At 45.9% G+C, this 17,200-nt stretch overlaps 1 long non-coding RNA gene across 2 annotated transcripts; it reads right to left on the reverse strand.

Moving 5' to 3' along the window:
• Positions 1 to 337: 337 nt before the first annotated feature.
• Positions 338 to 14,653, reverse strand: LOC133044510 (uncharacterized). 2 transcript variants are annotated; one of them, XR_009689959.1, is made up of 3 exons: positions 14,616 to 14,653; positions 2,392 to 2,559; positions 338 to 668 (listed from the first exon to the last, which is right to left on the reverse strand). It is a non-coding gene; the product is annotated as an uncharacterized LOC133044510 (long non-coding RNA). The 2 variants fall into 2 exon arrangements; XR_009689958.1 differs by lacking the exon at positions 14,616 to 14,653 and adding an exon at positions 14,414 to 14,523.
• Positions 14,654 to 17,200: the final 2,547 nt, after the last annotated feature.

The following is a 17,200-nucleotide window of genomic DNA, read 5'->3' on the forward strand; positions in this document are numbered from 1 at the left end:
TGCCATCCAACCATCTCATCCTCTGGTGTCCCCTTCTCCTCCTGCCCCCAATCCCTCCCAGCATCAGGGTCTTTTCAAAATCAGTCAGCTCTCCGCATCAGGTGGCCAAAGTACTGGAATTTCAGCTTCAGCATCAGTCCCTCCAATGAACACCCAGGACTGATCTCCTTTGGGATGGACTGGTTGGATCTCCTTGCAGTCCAAGGGACTCTCAAGAGTCTTCTCCAACACCACAGTTCAAAAGCATCAATTCTTTGGTGCTCAGCTTTCTTTATCACCCAACTCTCACATCCGTACATGACCACGGGAAAAATCATAGCCAGAAACAGCAACAAACTTAGTGGCTTGAAAAAGAACAAATTTATTATTTTCCAGTTCTAGAGGTCAGACATCCCCTCTGGAGGTTCTAGGGGAGAACCCACTTCCTTGGCTTTTCCAGCTTCTGGAGGCTATGTGCCTTTCTTGATTCACGGTCCCTTCCTGCATCTTCAAAGAGCATCTCTTCAGCCTCCGCCTCCATCGTCACAGCTCCTCTGATGCTAAGCCTCCCGCCTCCATCATTCACTTACAGAGACCCTGTGATTATACTGGACCCTCTGGGTGATCAAAGATACTCTCTTAAACCCATTTGCAGGGCAGCAGTGGAGACGCAGACATAGAGAAGAGACCTGTGGACACAGGGGGGGAGGGAGAGTGGGACGAATGGAGAGAGCGGCAGGAAAGACACACATCATCTATGTCAGACAGTTTGGGAGAACTTGCCGTGTCCCTCAGGGAGCTCACCCTGGTGCTCTGTGACAACCCAGAGGGGTAGGACGGGGTGGGAGGCGGAGGGACGTTCAAGGGGGAGGGGACACATGGTACCTAAGGCTGAGTCATGTTGATGTATGGCAGAAAGCAACACAATATTGTAATAAAGCAATTGTCCTCCAACTGAAAAAAATTTCATCACACCAGCAGCATCTCTTTTGCCACAGGAGGCACTATACTCACAGATTCCAGGATCGGGATGCAGGCATCTTCAGGGGGGCCGCTATTCTGCCTCCATACCTAACGACAGGAAGAGCTAACTTTTATCGAAAGCTGTCTAAGAGGCACTGTGCTAAATTCTTTTATGCAGATTGCTTTATTGAAGCATCACCACAGTTCCTGGCAGAGAGACTCAGGAAGGTGAAATGACTGGCCTCAGAACACCCAGTTGGGAAGTGGCAAAGCTGAGACCCGAGACTCGTCATTTTACCTCGGGGTCCTCTCTGAACCACCCGCGAGGGCTGTAAGGCCGCAGGCCTAACTTCAGGCTGTAGAGTCTGTGGGAACCAGAAAGGACTCAGGCCATCTTCCGAGCTCAGTGGCTGTGGAGCTCCAGCCCATAGGCGCCAGTGTTCCTGCAGAATCCCTATGTCAGCATCATTCATGTGACATGGCCCAATTATGACATGCTGGAAATCAACTCAAATGTTTAAAAAAACTTTCTGCAGCCAAATAATATAGACTGATGGGTGTACCTCACCCCTACACTATCAATTTAAGATATCTTCAGTAATAAACTATATATATATTGGTATTTGAAGATCTCTGGCTCATCATAATGACTAGCAGGTGGTTAGCAGTTACTATATGCCTGGCATGATGCAACATGCTTTACTGTCTTATTTCATTCACTAGTCTGGGTTATTAATTAAGAATTTAATTCCTTAGTTGGAAAGTTATTTTTATTTTTAATGGGATTCTTACTGGCAAGTGTCAGATGTTGATGAAGGCTCTTCTAGAGCAAAGGTTTAAACTTGGGCTTTCCTGGAGGCTCAGATGGTAAAGAATCTGCCTGTAATGTGGGAGACAGGGTTTGATCCCTGGGTCAGGAAGATCCCCTGGAGAAGGGAATGGCCACCAACTCCAGTATTCTTGCCTGGAGAATCCCATGGACAGAGAAGCCTGGTGGGTCCATGGGGTCGCAAAGAGTTGGACACAACTGAGCGACTAACACTTTTCAGTTGATCTTGGTTCCAAACTTGGCTACCCCATTTCACTACCTGTGATGGTGAGCAAGTTAATGTACCTCTCTGAAGGTATTTTCTCATCTATAAAGTTTGTTCATAGCTTTCTGAAAGGATCTCTATGACAACATGATCGTAGGTGGAAGCACTTTCTGAAGCACCATACAGATATTACTTATAATTCACACATAATTTACCAGAAGAACTGACTCAGGAGGTAAACAGCACAGAGACTGTGGTTCCTGTTTCAAACAGATGGTGGAGATTAAATGTTTCCAGCTAGAACTCGTCACGTATCAAGTCTCAGGGCTGGAGGGAGCCTCCACTGTACAACTTCAACTGCCCTGGAGCAAAGACGGACATTTGCTGGCTGGGAAACAGGAGTTACAAGTATTACCTTCTTGAGTTTCTAACTCACTGGAGAGATCTGTTTTCTACAGTAGAGACTCACAGACCCAAACTGGCAGCAAAGACTGGGTCTCAGGGAATTCGGGTGCCGCTTGCAAACTGGTCACAAATAAGACGGCTTTAGGACTTTTCCGTTTTCTTGACTCAGTTTTCCCACCTGGTAAATGGGGCAAATTGGAAAAAAATTATGTAATCTCTAATATGATCTAGCCTGTTACTTAAAAAAAAAACTAAAAAGAGATATATGAATTCCTTGCCAAGCAGCTTTAGAACTTTTTGTATTTTCCAAAGCCGTTCTGTCTTGGAGAGTAGAATGGTGGTTACTAGAAGCTAGGGTGGGGACAGGTGATGGAATAGGAGAGACGTTTAAGGTACCAACTTGTAACTGGTAGAAAAAGAAGTCCTGGATCTAGCACACGGCATCGTGACTGCCGCAAACAATACCGTACTAGAAACAACACATTTGCTAACAGACTAGATCCTAATTACTTCCGCCACAAACAAAAAAGTAATTATGAGACTCGATGGACACATTAGCTCACACAACAGTGGCAATCACATTGCAATTATAAATTAATCAGCCCAATGTGCAGATCGCAAACTTACACAATGTTACATGTCAAACACATTTTAATTTAAAAAATGCTTTCTGTTTCAAAGGCATCTGGATTAAAGAAAATTTAAGAGAGAGAAATAATGAAAGACCCATTCAGTAATATCCCAACAACCTAAAGACAACCAATAATTGATTTTTATTCTTTTTTTCTATCCCTAAACTCTTGGTTGCTGGGGGATGGGGTGGGCTGGGGGTGGTGGGGGCGGAGGAAGGGATTGTTAAGAACTTTGGGAAGGTCACGTACACACGCTTTATTTAAAATGGAGAACCAACAAGAACCTACTGAATGGCACAGGGAACTCTGCCTGATGTCTGTGGCAACCTGGACGGGAGGGGCTGCGGGAGGACGGATTCATGTGTACGTGTGGCTGAGTCCCTTCGCTGCCCCCCTCACACTGTCACAGCACTGTTAATCGGCTATACCCCAGTACATAATGTTTCTGCTGTTAAATAAATAAAAAATAATTGTACTCACGAATAAAAAAATAAAGGCATCTGGACATCAGAAAAAATGTAAATAAAACGTTTATAACATTCATGTTGTTGAAGCTAAATGTTCAGACAAGACCTTCCTCTTTTGGTCATGACCTTCCAGCTGTCACCTTCAGAGGCAGCCACAGTCACAGGGCTCTGCCATGTTCTGCAGAGACAGTCTGTGCTAGTGGCTCTCCGCTGGGGATGATCTGACCCTCGGGGACGGTGGGCAGTGCCTGGAGACAGCTTCGGCTGTGACTGCTGAACGAGCTGCACAATGGGCACCTAGCGGGCAGAAGCCAGGGGTCTCAGCGACGCCCCGGCCCACCCCACAGCAAAGAACCATCTGGCTCCGAATGTCAACAGTGCCAAGGCTGAGAACCCTTGTTGTGTGCACATATTAGCACATACAAGTGTGCATGCACACGCAAACACACGTACACACCTGCTCTCTTATATATGAGCAGTAGACACACCACCCACTTCACTTCGCCTTTTCCTTTCCACTGAGCCGTGGAGCTTGCTCTGTATCTGCACAGACAGACTCCTTCAAGCTGCAGAGTATGCTGCTGCATAAATGATCGTTTATTTGCTCAGCCTCCTGTTGAGAGACATTTAGATAGTTCCCAGCTTCCACAAACAATACTGTGGTGATTATTTTACTGTACTTATTTATTTCTGGCTGCCCTGCACTTGGGGGCTTTGCCTGAGCGTTCTCTGCTTGAGGCGAGTGGGACGACCCCTCGCTGCTGTGTGCGCCTCGCATGGAGGCGGCTCGTCTCGCTGCGCAGCCCGGCTCCAGGGCGTGCGGGCTCCGTGGTCTCAGCAGTGGCGGCTGTGGGCTCTTCAACACGGGCTTGGGGGGTGTGCGGCATGGGCTTAGCTGCCCCCCTACTTGTAGGATCTTCCGGGACCCGGGATCCAACCCACGTCCCCTGCGTTGGCAGGTGGATTCTCATCTGCTGCGCCACCAGGGAAGTCCAACAGTGCTATGATTCGTGTTCACAAATGCCCACGTGCTAGCGTTGTCTGCCTGACAGCTCCTGTAAGCGGGGTAACCAGATCAAACAGCATGCGGCTTTAAACTGTCGATATATGTTGTTCTGTTTGTGTGTGCTCAGTAGCGTGGTCATGTCCAACTCATTGTGGCCTCATGGACTGTAGCCTGTCAGGCTCCTCTGTCCATGGAATTTTTTAGGCAGGAATACTGGAGTGGGTTGCCATTTCCTTCTTCAGAGGATCTTCCCGACTCAGGGATCAAACAGACCCAAGTCTCTTGCATCTCCTGGCAGGTAGATTGTTTACCACTGTCCCAGGTTACCACTTGGGAAACCTACAATGTCGATAGGTGTTACCAAAGGTCCTGAAAAGACAACTGATTTTACATTCTTCCTGAGGATGGAGAGAGCGACTCTTGTTGGCACCTCACCAACAGAATACTGCCTTTCTGTCTTTCAGTGGATTCAGTTTCAATTAATTGCACACCTCAAACCAACTGCAATTTCCAACCGTTCATTTTTCAACAAATATTTAATTCTGTGTGTTAGGTCCTGGGGTGGGGTGGGAGGGGAAGAATAGATTTTTAAAAAAAATTTTTTACTTTATATTGGGGTATAACCAATTAGCAATGTTGCGATGGTTTCCGGTGGACAGCGAAGGTACTCAGCCACACGGATACATGTGTCCACTCTCCCCCACACTCCCCTCCCACTTAGGCTGCCGAAAAAACCCTGAGTAGAGTTCCCTGTGCGAACGCAGCAGGTTCTTGTTGGTTACCCACTTTAAATAGAGCAGTGTGTACATGTCCATCCCAAACTCCCTATCTCTTTCCCCCACTGGAAGAATAAATCTTGGTGTCTACCCTCAGAGGTACTCCCAGTAGACAGAAGGACACACAGTTTGTACTAGCGAGTGATAAATTCTATAAATTTGGCCCAGCATAGCAGGGTGCCTAGGGGCTTCCCCGGTGGCTCAGCAGTAAAGAACTGACCTGCAATGCACAAGATGCGGGTTTGATCCCTGCGTCAAAAAGATCCCCTGCAGGAGGGCATGGCAATCCACCTCAGTATTTTTGCCAGGAAAGTGCCGTGGACAGAGGGGCCTGGTGGACTACGACTAACGCAGGTGCAAAGAAGCAGACGTGATGGAAGCAACTGAACTTGCAGCTGAGCACGCACGCACGGAGGGCGCCTCGTTCCGCTTCTTGCCTCCATGTGGGCCCACTGTGTGTCTAATCTCTTAATTTTTCAAGACATTTTCAGAAAGTTGAGCTTTATACAACAGCTCCTTATTTTGAAATGCGGGCAAAAAATTCAAATGATTAAAAAACACTGTGAGAGTCACAGAAACCAGGTTTGAAGGGAGGCACTAGCTTGGGGACCGTAAACTGTAAAGCTCTGATGCTCAGCTTTTATTGCTTCTCGAGGAGACTAACGGATGCAAAACCTCCCTCCACAGGGTCCAGGGCTGTGCGGCATATCTTTGCATGCATCCTTATTTCTTCAGGATAAATTCTCACAAGTGGAACTAAAATAAGGATCCAAGGCATGTGATATATATTGCCAAGGCTTTCCCAGGTTCCCTTGCCAATGCTGGGAATTAATAATAAAAGCACCCTTCTGCTAGTTTTATAGTTAAAATATTGTCATTGTTATTTTATTATTTATGATATTCTTGGCTAAAAATTTTGGTGATTATATAGATCTGGAACACTCACATAGCACTGGTAGGAATGCAGAATGGTACAGCTGCTTGGCAAAATAGTTGCCAGTTTCTCAAAATGTTAAACATATACCTAATCTATGACTCAGCCATTCCATAATTAGGTGTTTTCCCAAGAGAAGAGGAAATAGATATGAAGACTTGTGCACAAATGTTTATAAAGGCTCTAATAGCAATAGCCCCAAATTGAAAATAACCCACATACATGTCCATCAACAGATGCATGGGTAAACAAATTACTGTTTGGCCATTCAATGGCATATTATTTGGAATCAAAAGGAATGAACTGTTGACACATGTGATAATATGAATGAATCTTAAGATCATTAGGCTCAAAGATGCCAGACAAAAAAGATTTACACGCTGTATGAGTCCGCTTACTCTAAAATCTCTAGAAAATACACATTAATCTGTAACGACAAAAAGCAGTTTTGGTGCCTGGTGATGGTGTTGGGGACAGAAAAGAAAGATCACAGAGGAAATTGGAGAATAAAGGACACACCCACTGGTAGTGGTGGTTTTACAGGGATACATGGAGGACCGAGCATATTAATACCAAACTGAATTCAGTAAAAATGTGCAGTTTATCAAGTGTTAACTACATGTCAATAAAACCGCTTTTTAAAACCTCCCCAAATACTACATTCTGCTTGTTGTCTTGTTACTGTTATTGCTGTCGTCTGCTAAGCAAGGACACTGACTTGATGAGGCTGCCTGTGAACTGCACAGCTTCGGGAATTCACTCCAAATAGGCCAGGATGTGAGTGCGCCCCCTGGAGGTGTGTAGTGAAGGCAACAGCCTCGCTAATAGGTTGGATAAACACCCCAGGGTTCACTGATAGCTTTTTCTATTTCTTCTTGTGGGAGCTGTCTTTTGGAAACCATTCACAAGCCCTCTCTGCATATTAAGTCAGGTTCTCAAACGAGTGCCTGTCGTCCGGGTGGCAAAGCTGTTGTCCAGCTTTGCATTTTGGAGCTGATTTTGCGGCTGAAGAACCGGTGACATTTACTTCTGATCTGATAACTTATTTCTTGGCAAAGCACTGCCTTGTGAACGCCTTTCCTGGCACCTAGGACCAGGGCTTCAGCACTTGTTACTTTAGAAAACAGGTTTGTCCAGCAACTTGTATTCGTAATCTTCTGTGTGATTTGTCTGATCGAGTCCATTATCCCTGAGGTTGGTGGCACTGGCTTACAGGTCAAATGCATTTCTTTGATGGGCACTCTGAGGTGCTTGCCAAAAACGCCACTCAACAAAGTAACCGTCAAGAGTGCTTCTCTTCTTCTCTTCTTGGTATTTTTAGTGATCACCATCACTTATCTAGGTACTGCTAGCTCTATTTTTTCATATAAGGATGCTAACTTTAAGAGAAGTGAAAAATCTCATCCAGGGTCACTTGGGGAGCAGGTGAAGAAGCTACTGAGCTCATACTGGTCAGACTCCAAACCTCAAACTGTCTCCCAGTTACAATTCTGGGCTTCAGTCTGTTCTTAGGGGGCCTGTCTGTCTTTATTTTAAAAGAGAAAGACAGAAACATGCTTCATCTTTTAACCCTGATAATAAACCTACGATCCTGTGCACAATAGACCTTGAGGTCTGGTGGGTTTTCAGAGAAAAAGTAACAGTTCTGTGTGGGGTTAGATGGAGGAAGGGGTTTCTAAAATGTTTTCATTTCAGTTCTACAAACAAACATATAATGGATCCAAAGGCAGTAAGGCAACAGGCTCGCGTGGTCACACACTCCTCCAGCGGTCAGATTGTGTGTGATAACACCGGGAGTGACGTTTCTCAGCTTTGGCAGCACTGCAGCTTGGGGCAGGTAGTGAGCTCACAGCGGTGGGTGCAGTCCACGCACTGGCGGATGTTCACAGCATCCCTGGCCTCTCCTCACTAGATGCTCTGTGCGTGTAGGTGTGCTAAGTTGCCACAGTCGTGTCTGACTCTCTGCGACCCCATGTCCGTGGGATTCTCCAGGCAAGAATACTGGAGTGGGTTGCCATTTCCTCCTCCAGGGGGTCTTCCCGACCCAGGGATCAAACCCGCATCTCTTATGTCTCCTGCATTAGTAGGCGGGTTCTTTACCACTAGCACCAGCTGGGAAGCTGAGATGCTCTGTGGTGATGGGCAAAATTGTTTCCAGACATTGCCAAATGTCCTCAGGGGCAGGAGGTGTGGATAGAATTGCCCCTGTGAATAAATCACTAGTCTGTGATTAAAAAAGGCTTAACAAGGACTTTCAGAGCCCCAAAGAAATATCCTTAGACTATAGGGTACACGGGGCATTTCTCTCTCTCTCTCTCACCCTGACTCGCAGAAATTCCTAGTGGAAGCTAAATGTTTGATTAGCACACTTAGAAGCCTGAAAAACATTTAAACATATGGTTGATTCAAAGAAAACATTTATCATCCTTTTCTCATCACAGATGACACTCATTGCATTCATACTATTTGTCAGTCTCAGGGCTAAGTTCCTTTACGCATTTTATCTCATTTAATACTCAGAGCTTTAAAAAATAGGAATAAACATTATCCCCGGGTTACTGATGAAGAAACAGATATTGAGGGAGATGAAATAACTTCTTCAAACACACTCAGAAGAACTGATGCATCTGGGACCTTCACCCAAATTTGTTTCATGCTAGGTTCACTCACCATACTGATTTCCAAAATTATATTCACTCACAGTGGAGAATTTAAAAGCCCCAAAACAAAAAAAAAAAAAAAAAAAAAGAGAGAGGAAAAAAAATCACTGCTAATCTCACCATCTAGCAATCACCAGTGTTGACATTTTTTTACAAATCCATCTAGTCTTTTTTCTCTGTGTTTAAAAACATATGTACTGCAGGAAAGTTAGGACATGTTTAATATTCTATTTTTTTCTCTTGACATCCGGGACTGCTTTTCCGTCACAATGTTAAATATTCTTCACTAGCGTCATTTAAAAGGGCTGTGGTGTGCCAGTAGGGAACATTTAAGCAAATCTCTCATTCCAGTTTGCATTTTTTCTCCCTCCTTTTTCCCTTCCTTCCTCTTCCACGTTATCTACTCAGGATGAATTCCTGGCTGTTGAATCCTCAAGTAGTGGCTGTCATAGTTTTAAAGCTCCTGATGCATGCTGTATAATTATATTCTCCCAAAGGCTGTACTGACTTACAGTTTACCTGCACAGTGTGGATGGATATATTTGTTTCTTCCAAGAAACTCAAGACTTTAAACTTAAAACACACACACACTTGCAGATGTTACAAAGCAAACCATATTTGGTTTTTATTTGCATTTTCTGACTCCCAGTTAAGTTTGAAATTTCTTTATGAAATGTATGAGAAATGTATGTTCTTAAAAAAAAGTTCTGGGGCAGCAGTGGTGAAATATAGATTCTCTGAAATGTGAGTAATATTCAGATCCCTTTCAAAGAAAAGATAGCCTCGTAAATGCTCTGTTAACATTTACACTGAATCACACAACACAAACGCAGAGCAATGTAAGAGGAGGCCTCCGTTTCTTACCCTCACAGCTCTTCAGGAACCCTAAGGTCAAAGCAAACTCACAGATTAACACAAAACAAAGCTGTGAAAACTGCCAAACCCAAATTAGCCACAATAATTTAATATGGTGGTTGAAACAACTGCACAGAAGTGAAATCTGGAAATCTGTGCAGGCAGCGTGGACCCCAGTCACACGCGCTTTCTGATGATGCGATGACTCAGCCCGCCCACCACTTTTCATCTCTGGGACCAAAGGGAGAGAAACAAAGCCCTCCCGGGGCGCAGATGCACCCTCTACATGTTCAGCCTGCCTCTCGTTCCTTCCCAGTCATTCCACAAATAAAGTGACGTAACTCGGGCCAGTGACTGTCAACCCAAGCACAGGAGCCAGAGGATGCTCAGTTAGAATACAGAGAGATTTATTTCCAGATGACTTGTAAAAAAGGAACAGAACGTGTAAATTATTTCCTTTTAAACTTTTAAAAATTAGAATAAGATCATTTACAATGCTGTGTTAGTTTCTGCTATACAATGACATCCTCCTCTTAAGACAACTCAAAAAGCTGACTTTGCTGGATTCTGAAAGCACAGAGCAAGGATAAGACAAACTCAAAGCAAGTCAGAGCCACAACTTTCTCATCTGTAAAATGGAACAATAATAACTACCTCATGGGATTGGAGTGGGTTGAGTAAGAATAATGCAGATAGGCTGCTCAAAACACGCCAACATGTTCTCAGTTCCTCAATTGGTTTCTGTGGGATTTTAAAATGACTCTAACTATGTTGTCTTTACAGGAGAAATGCTGCATTCCAAATTGGGACCACGAGTGATTTTCTAAAAAGTCCCCAAAATACATGCTCCAGGGTTCCCACACTTGCTCCCCTTAGCCTAGGGGTAGCTGGAGGGCTCTACAAGAGGATTTGCGTTCATTTCTATTGGTATGATACAATTTGATTAGTCTCCCTGATCAAACAGTGGGCTGTATTTGAAGGGATTCTTCTAAGAGAGAATTACTGGCTTCTATGCTGCATAAACAGCTTCCCTGGTGGCTCAGATGGTAAAGAATCTGTCTGCAAAGCAAGAGATGTGGGTTCGATCCCTGGGCCAAGAAGATCCCCTGGAGAAGGGAACGGCTCACCCACCCCAGTATTCTTGCCTGGAGAATCCCATGGACAGAGGAGCCTGGTGGGCTACAGTCCATGGGCTCGCAAAGAGTCAGACACTACTGAGCGACTAAAGAACAACGCCAACATGCTGACTCAAGAGCAGAAAGCTGACTCCCAGCTTTCTGCTTGGGGCCTGACTCCTGCGGAAGGCTCCCCAGAGATCTCTGCTCTCCTTCCTGCCACGCCCTCCAGGAAGACAGCGTTTCAGCCCTTCCTGCCAGCAAACTCCTGGGAAAATAAAGCCGGCCTCACTGGAGACAAACCCCTGTCATGCCAGCTGGCAGGAATGGAATTACATGCATGTTCTGTTGATGTTTCCTGCATGTCTCCTGAAGATGTAAATGTACTACCCTCCTTTCTGTAGTAGCAGGAGCGAGTGAGGACACATTTAATGCTTACATTAAGGCCCTGTGGGTCCTCAGCCCCCTAGCCCATACCTCTCTAAAGATGAGACTCATGGAGCCGCACGCTCACAGTGAAAGCCTGCCAGCTCCTCCAAACCTTTCTGAGAAAGCCTTTGGAAGCCTGCCTTGATGACGACGAACTGGGGTCCAAATTTACATATGATAAATTGCAAAAACTTCCAGGAGTTTCACCATTTTGACAAATGTCTACATTTGTAGCTACGGCCCTAACTGACACAGAACCCACCCTTACTCCCCCTCCCCATAAATTCCCTCGGGTCTCCTCCCAGTAATAACTGCCCACCCCCACAGCAGTTCTCACAGCTCAGAACAGGCTTGCCAGTTCTAGAGCTTCATGTAAATAGAACCAGGCAAAACGCACACAGATGTTTCTGTCTGGCTTCTTTCATAATTCTAATGTGTTCTGTTTATTATGGTTTATTTGCTTGTCTCTGGCTGCACTGGGTCTTCTCTGCCACACACGGGGCTCCTCTGCTTGGGGTGCAGGGGCCCCTCTTTGTTCCGAGCACGTGCTCCAGGTGTGCAGGTTTCACTAGCTGTGGCGGGGGGCTTCGCGGCTCTGAGGCAGGTGGGATCTCCCCCTGACCAGTAACTGCACAAGGCCCCCCACAGAGGCAGGAGACTCCCGACCACGGAACCACTAGGGAAGCCCCTGCAATGCTCCTGAGCCTCATTCATGTTGTCGTGGGCATTGTAGTTCGTTCCTGTCGATTTATTTCTGCTTGCTTTGTTGCCCATGCCACTGGACCTGCAGACTCTCAGTTCCCTGCCAGGGGTCCTGACTTCCCCCTTGTTGCTGTTGTTTAGTTGCTGAGTTGTGTCTGGCTCTTTGTGATCCCATGGACTGTAGCCTGCCAGGCTCCTCTATTCATGGGATTTCCAGGCAAGAATACTGGAGTGGGCTGCCATTTCCTTCTCTAAGGGACCTTCCCAACCCAGGGATCAAACCAGTAATCTCTAGGTCTCCTGCATTGGCAGGCAGATTCTTTACAGCTGAGCCACTGGGGAAGCTTGATCACTGAGTAATACACCATGTCAAAATTTTGTAACTTCAAAGAGTCACTCCCCCCACCTCCCCACAATTCTGAGGTTGACGGGGCTCAGAAAGACAGTTTTCCTGCTCCACCATGTCAGCTGGAGCTTCAGCCACTGGACACAGAGTTGGCAAAAGATGTGCAATAATGCCATGTACCATTTCCACCATACAAGTTAAGTAATCTCAAGAGCAAAAGTGAAATGTAGGAAAACCATTAGAAAGTTATGAGTTTTGAGTATTTGTCTAAAGTTATATATGTGTTATAAAATATACATCAAATTGACCACTTGAGCCATTAAGTGTCCAATTCAGGGGCATTAACTATATTTACAATGTTGCATAACCATCACCACTATTTCCAGGATGTTTTCATCATCCCAGTCAGCAGCTCTGTCTGCATCAATCAATAACTCCTATTCCCTTCTCCCTCCCCAAGTCCCTGGGAATCTCTATCCTTTCTGTCTCTATGAATGTCCCTATTCCAGGGACCTCATAAAAGTAGAAACTCACAGTATTTGTCCTTTTATGTCTAGCTTCTTTCACTTAGCTTATCCTTTGTATTTAACATCCTTTATTTAATTGTACATTTGTAGAATTTTAAATTTTTCATAAACTATATTTAATAGGGGAAAATAATATGAAATATATGTGTGTATATATTAGTATATACATGTATGTATAACTGAGTCACTCTGTTGTACAGCAAAAATTAACACAACATTGTAAATCAACCCTGCTTCAATAGAATTAGTTTTTTTTAAAAGCTGTGTTTAACATCCGGCTTGTGAGCTTCCTGCAGATTTAACCGTCAGCTCCCACACGCCCATGGAGTGGCCTCTAGCACTGTCCTGAGCCCACCTGTGGTCCAGCCATTCATGGGTCCAGAATCCCAGCTTGGAACTCTCATCCCCACAGCCCTGCTCTTTGTCTGGGTCCCAGTGGACTTGCCAACCTCATTCTATCTCATCATCAGCAACCCATCACAAACCATGGCAGAAGCCAGGCATCCTAACCACCCATCTAGAAACATGGCTGACGAACACCTGGGAACACAGATGGTGTTTCTGTAGCAAGGCCAACCCTTACTGACTCACGTTACACCAAATCCATGCTACACTGGACCCTCCCCTTAAAAAGCAGAGGTATCACTTTGCCGACCAAGTTTCGTATAGTCAAAGCTATGGTTTTCCCAGTAGTCACGTACAGATGTGAGACTTGGACCATAAAGAAGTTTGAGCATCGAAGGATTGATGCTTTTGAACTGTGGTGTTTGAGAAGACTCTTGAGAGTCCCTTGGACAGCAAGAAGATCAAACGAGTCAATCTTAAAGGAAATCAACCCTGAATATTCATTGGAAGGACTGACACTAAAATTGAAGCTCCAATACTTTGGGCACCTGATGCAAAGAGCCAGTACACTGGAAAAAACCCTGATGCTGGGAAAGATTGAAGGCAAAAGGAGGAGGGGGTAGCAGAAGATGAGATGGTTAGATAGCATTGATGACTCAATGGACATGAATTTGGGCAAACTCTGGGAGATAGCAGAGCACAGGGCAGCCTGGCATGCTGCAGTCCATGGGGTTGCAAAGAGCTGGACATGACTTAGAGACTGAATGACGACAAAGTCATTCTGCATTTTGTTAAGAGAAGAAAATTGAGAAAACAACTTGCTCTTGAAATAGCAGTGTCATGCAAATTTTCTTCATAGCTTAGAAATGAAAGTCTCTCACCAGGATTACATGTTCACATCCCTCAATCACTCGAACCTAACTAGTCTGGGCAGAAGCCTTTTAATATACACGGAATGTGCATGCCCCCTAATTTTATAAATTTTTGGACAGAAGGTGAGGATATGACTTACACATTACAGTTTAACCCTTCCCCCCATTTTCTTTGCAAGGGTTTAGCCACTTCCCTCCTAGGAACATAAGCTCACAGTGAAATGACTCAGTTAGTGCATCTGACAATGAGATTAGAAGGGCTGAATATCCAGTAAGGCAGCAAAGGCCGGAGGTCAGCTCCCATGGGGACTGGAGCTGGGGCTGGGCGCCCGCACACAGATCTTCAGGTCTGCCGGGGGTTCTCACCTCTGGGCCTCCAGGCAGGCTGCTCAGTCCCTCTGCGCCTCCCTCAGTCATCAACCCGAGGCCGGCTGGGGTGGACGGCTACCATGCCAGCCTCTCACCCATTTTCTGTGTTCCCTCCGCCCCCACACACTCCTCAACACAGCCACGCCCTCCTGCCACGGGCCCCTCCCTCCAGGTGCCCTGCCAGACGTCCCCCACTCACTGTGCTCACGCTCACTCGAGTCCATCCTGGCCGGGGTGCCGCCTCTCCAGATGGGGATTTCCTGACCGCTTCATCTGAAAGCACACCCCACTCTGCCAAAATCACTGCATCCCCTCATCCGGCTGTTTTCTCAACAGTAATTTTCTCCGTGATGGCCCAGGATGTACTTGTTTTGTTCTTAACAGCATTATTGAGATATCATTCACAAACCATATAATTCATCCATTTAAAGTGTGCAATTTCATGGTTTTTAGCATATTCATAGCCTTGTGTAACCATCACCACAGTCAATTTTAGAACATTTTCATCATCTCAAAAAGGAACTCGGTACCCTCTGGATATCACTCTTTATTATCCCCTTTCTCAGCCCTTAGCAAACCACTCATCTACTTTTTGTCTTAGATTTGCCTATTTTGGACATTTCCTATAGATAGAATCATGTAATATGTAGTCTTTTGTGAGTGGCTTCTCTCACTCAGCATAGGGTTTGCAAGGCCCACTTAGGGTGCAGCATACTTTGGGGCGTCATTCCTTTGTACAGCCTAATAATTCTCCACTGTATAGACACGTTACATTCAGTAGTTGGTGAACGGTAGGGTTGTGTCTTCCTTTTGGCTATCATAAATAACTCTGCCAATAAACTTTCAAGTTTTTGCGTAGACATGTTTTTTCATTTTCTCTTGGGTGCAGATCTATAAGTGAATTTCTGGGTCATATGGTAACTCTATATGTAAACGTTTGAGGAGCTGCCAGCTGGTTTTCCAGAGTGGCTGGCGTTTTATATTTCCACCGGCTGCGTATCAGTGTCCAGCTTCCCCACAACCTCGCCAGCCAAGGTGTATTTGTTCACCAGTCCACTGTCTCCACTTCTGGAATGTAAGTGGCCTGAGGGAGGGGACTTTGTTGAAGCCGTTCACCTCTGTACACTCTTCGCCACTGCAGAATACAGTGGATGAAAATATTGGATAAATGAATGATTCTAGCTTTCCTCTTTTTGTAGAAAGTAGCATTGCCTTTGGCATCTTTAAAACTTGAAAATATTGTTGATTGTGGAGTCAGTTTGAAACGCTGCATGTGTACACTTAATTTTTAGGCTGAATTTAATTCACCTGTCCCCCTTCCCTCCTCCCAAAGCCACACATTTTCACAATGACCACTCTCCCCACTAATTCTCACAACTGCAAACAAATCTATGGACTCCCATCAAGGCCACAGAGACTGAACATGTGTGTGTGTGGAGCTGAGCCCCGCGATAAGCAAGGCCGCTTCCCAGCTCTGCACCACCCACCCTCCCTGCTGGGAAGTCGTCCTAGGAAGGGGAGATGTGACTGCCCGCAAGCACGTGGGCACGGACAGGCCCCCCGTGTGCATCCCTTTAGTCTGGCTCAGAGGATCTCCAACCTTGAACGTGTACAAAACGGGCCCAGAGCTGTATATGCCAGGCCATACCCACACCACGGGAGACTTAGACTCAAGGGATTCTCAGGCATAACTTGGCTAATGTCATTTTAGGTTAATCCTGGCTTTCAAAGTTATCTTCCACCTCACATCCCGCCTCAGAAAGGATGCCTCTTCATCGTGGCCCCAGAAACGGACTCCAGCAAGGGAAGAGAGCCCGCGGGCTTCGCTGGGGGGACGGCTGACGACACGTGATGTGGCGCTTGCCAGCCTCATGCTGAGTGTGCTCAGCCGCTGCGGTCGGGTCCGACTCTCTGCGATGTCATGGATGCAGCCGATTGATAAGCAAACTGGCAGGCATCTCCTGAAGCACATACAGGTACCAGCAGACCTTCCCAGCGTTTCCCAAAGGACCACAGAGGAGCAGCCACAAGGATGGGTATCATCTCCTGGACTCAGAAGACCCTGTTGCTATGTCAGATGAGTTCATTTCTTTCTAAAAGTACAGCCTGCCCTTGCTAACCACTGCCCAAGGTATACGGGAGATGTAGTCAGTGATTAAAACTGAGTATCTGCTTCAGGGAATGTATATCAATGGAGAATCAAGTAACAGATAACTGAATATGATGGTTTATAAATCAATATTAGGGACTTCCCTGGTGGTTCAGTGGTTAAGAATCTGCCTTTCAGGGGAGAGGACCGGAGAGGTGAGATATATGGAGAGAGTAACACGGAAACTTACATCACCGTATGTAAAATAGCCACCGGAATTCGCTGTAGTCTCAGGGAACTCAAACAACAGGGGCTCTGAATCAGCCTAGAGGGGTGGGATGGGGAGGGAGGCGGGACGGGGGGTCAAGAGGGAGGGGACGCATGTACACCTATGGCTGAGTCATGTTGATATTTGACAGAAAACCACAAAATTCTGTAAAGCAATTATCCTTCAATTTAAAAATAAATTTATTAAAAAAAAAGAAAAAGACCCCGCCTTTCTATGCAGGGAATGTAGGTCTGACCAAGACCCTGGCTAACGAACTGAGATCTCGCATGTCGTGGGGCAACTCAGCCTGCACACCGCAACTACAGAGGAGCCTGCGTGCTGCAGTGAAGGGCCACACACTCTGGAGACAGACAGAGCCCAGGGCAGCCAAGACAGTACTAATAAACGCAGGGTCAGGGTGACAAAC

This window comes from Dama dama, chromosome 23, assembly GCF_033118175.1.
Source record: "Dama dama isolate Ldn47 chromosome 23, ASM3311817v1, whole genome shotgun sequence".
NCBI classification, from domain to species: Eukaryota; Metazoa; Chordata; class Mammalia; order Artiodactyla; family Cervidae; genus Dama; species Dama dama.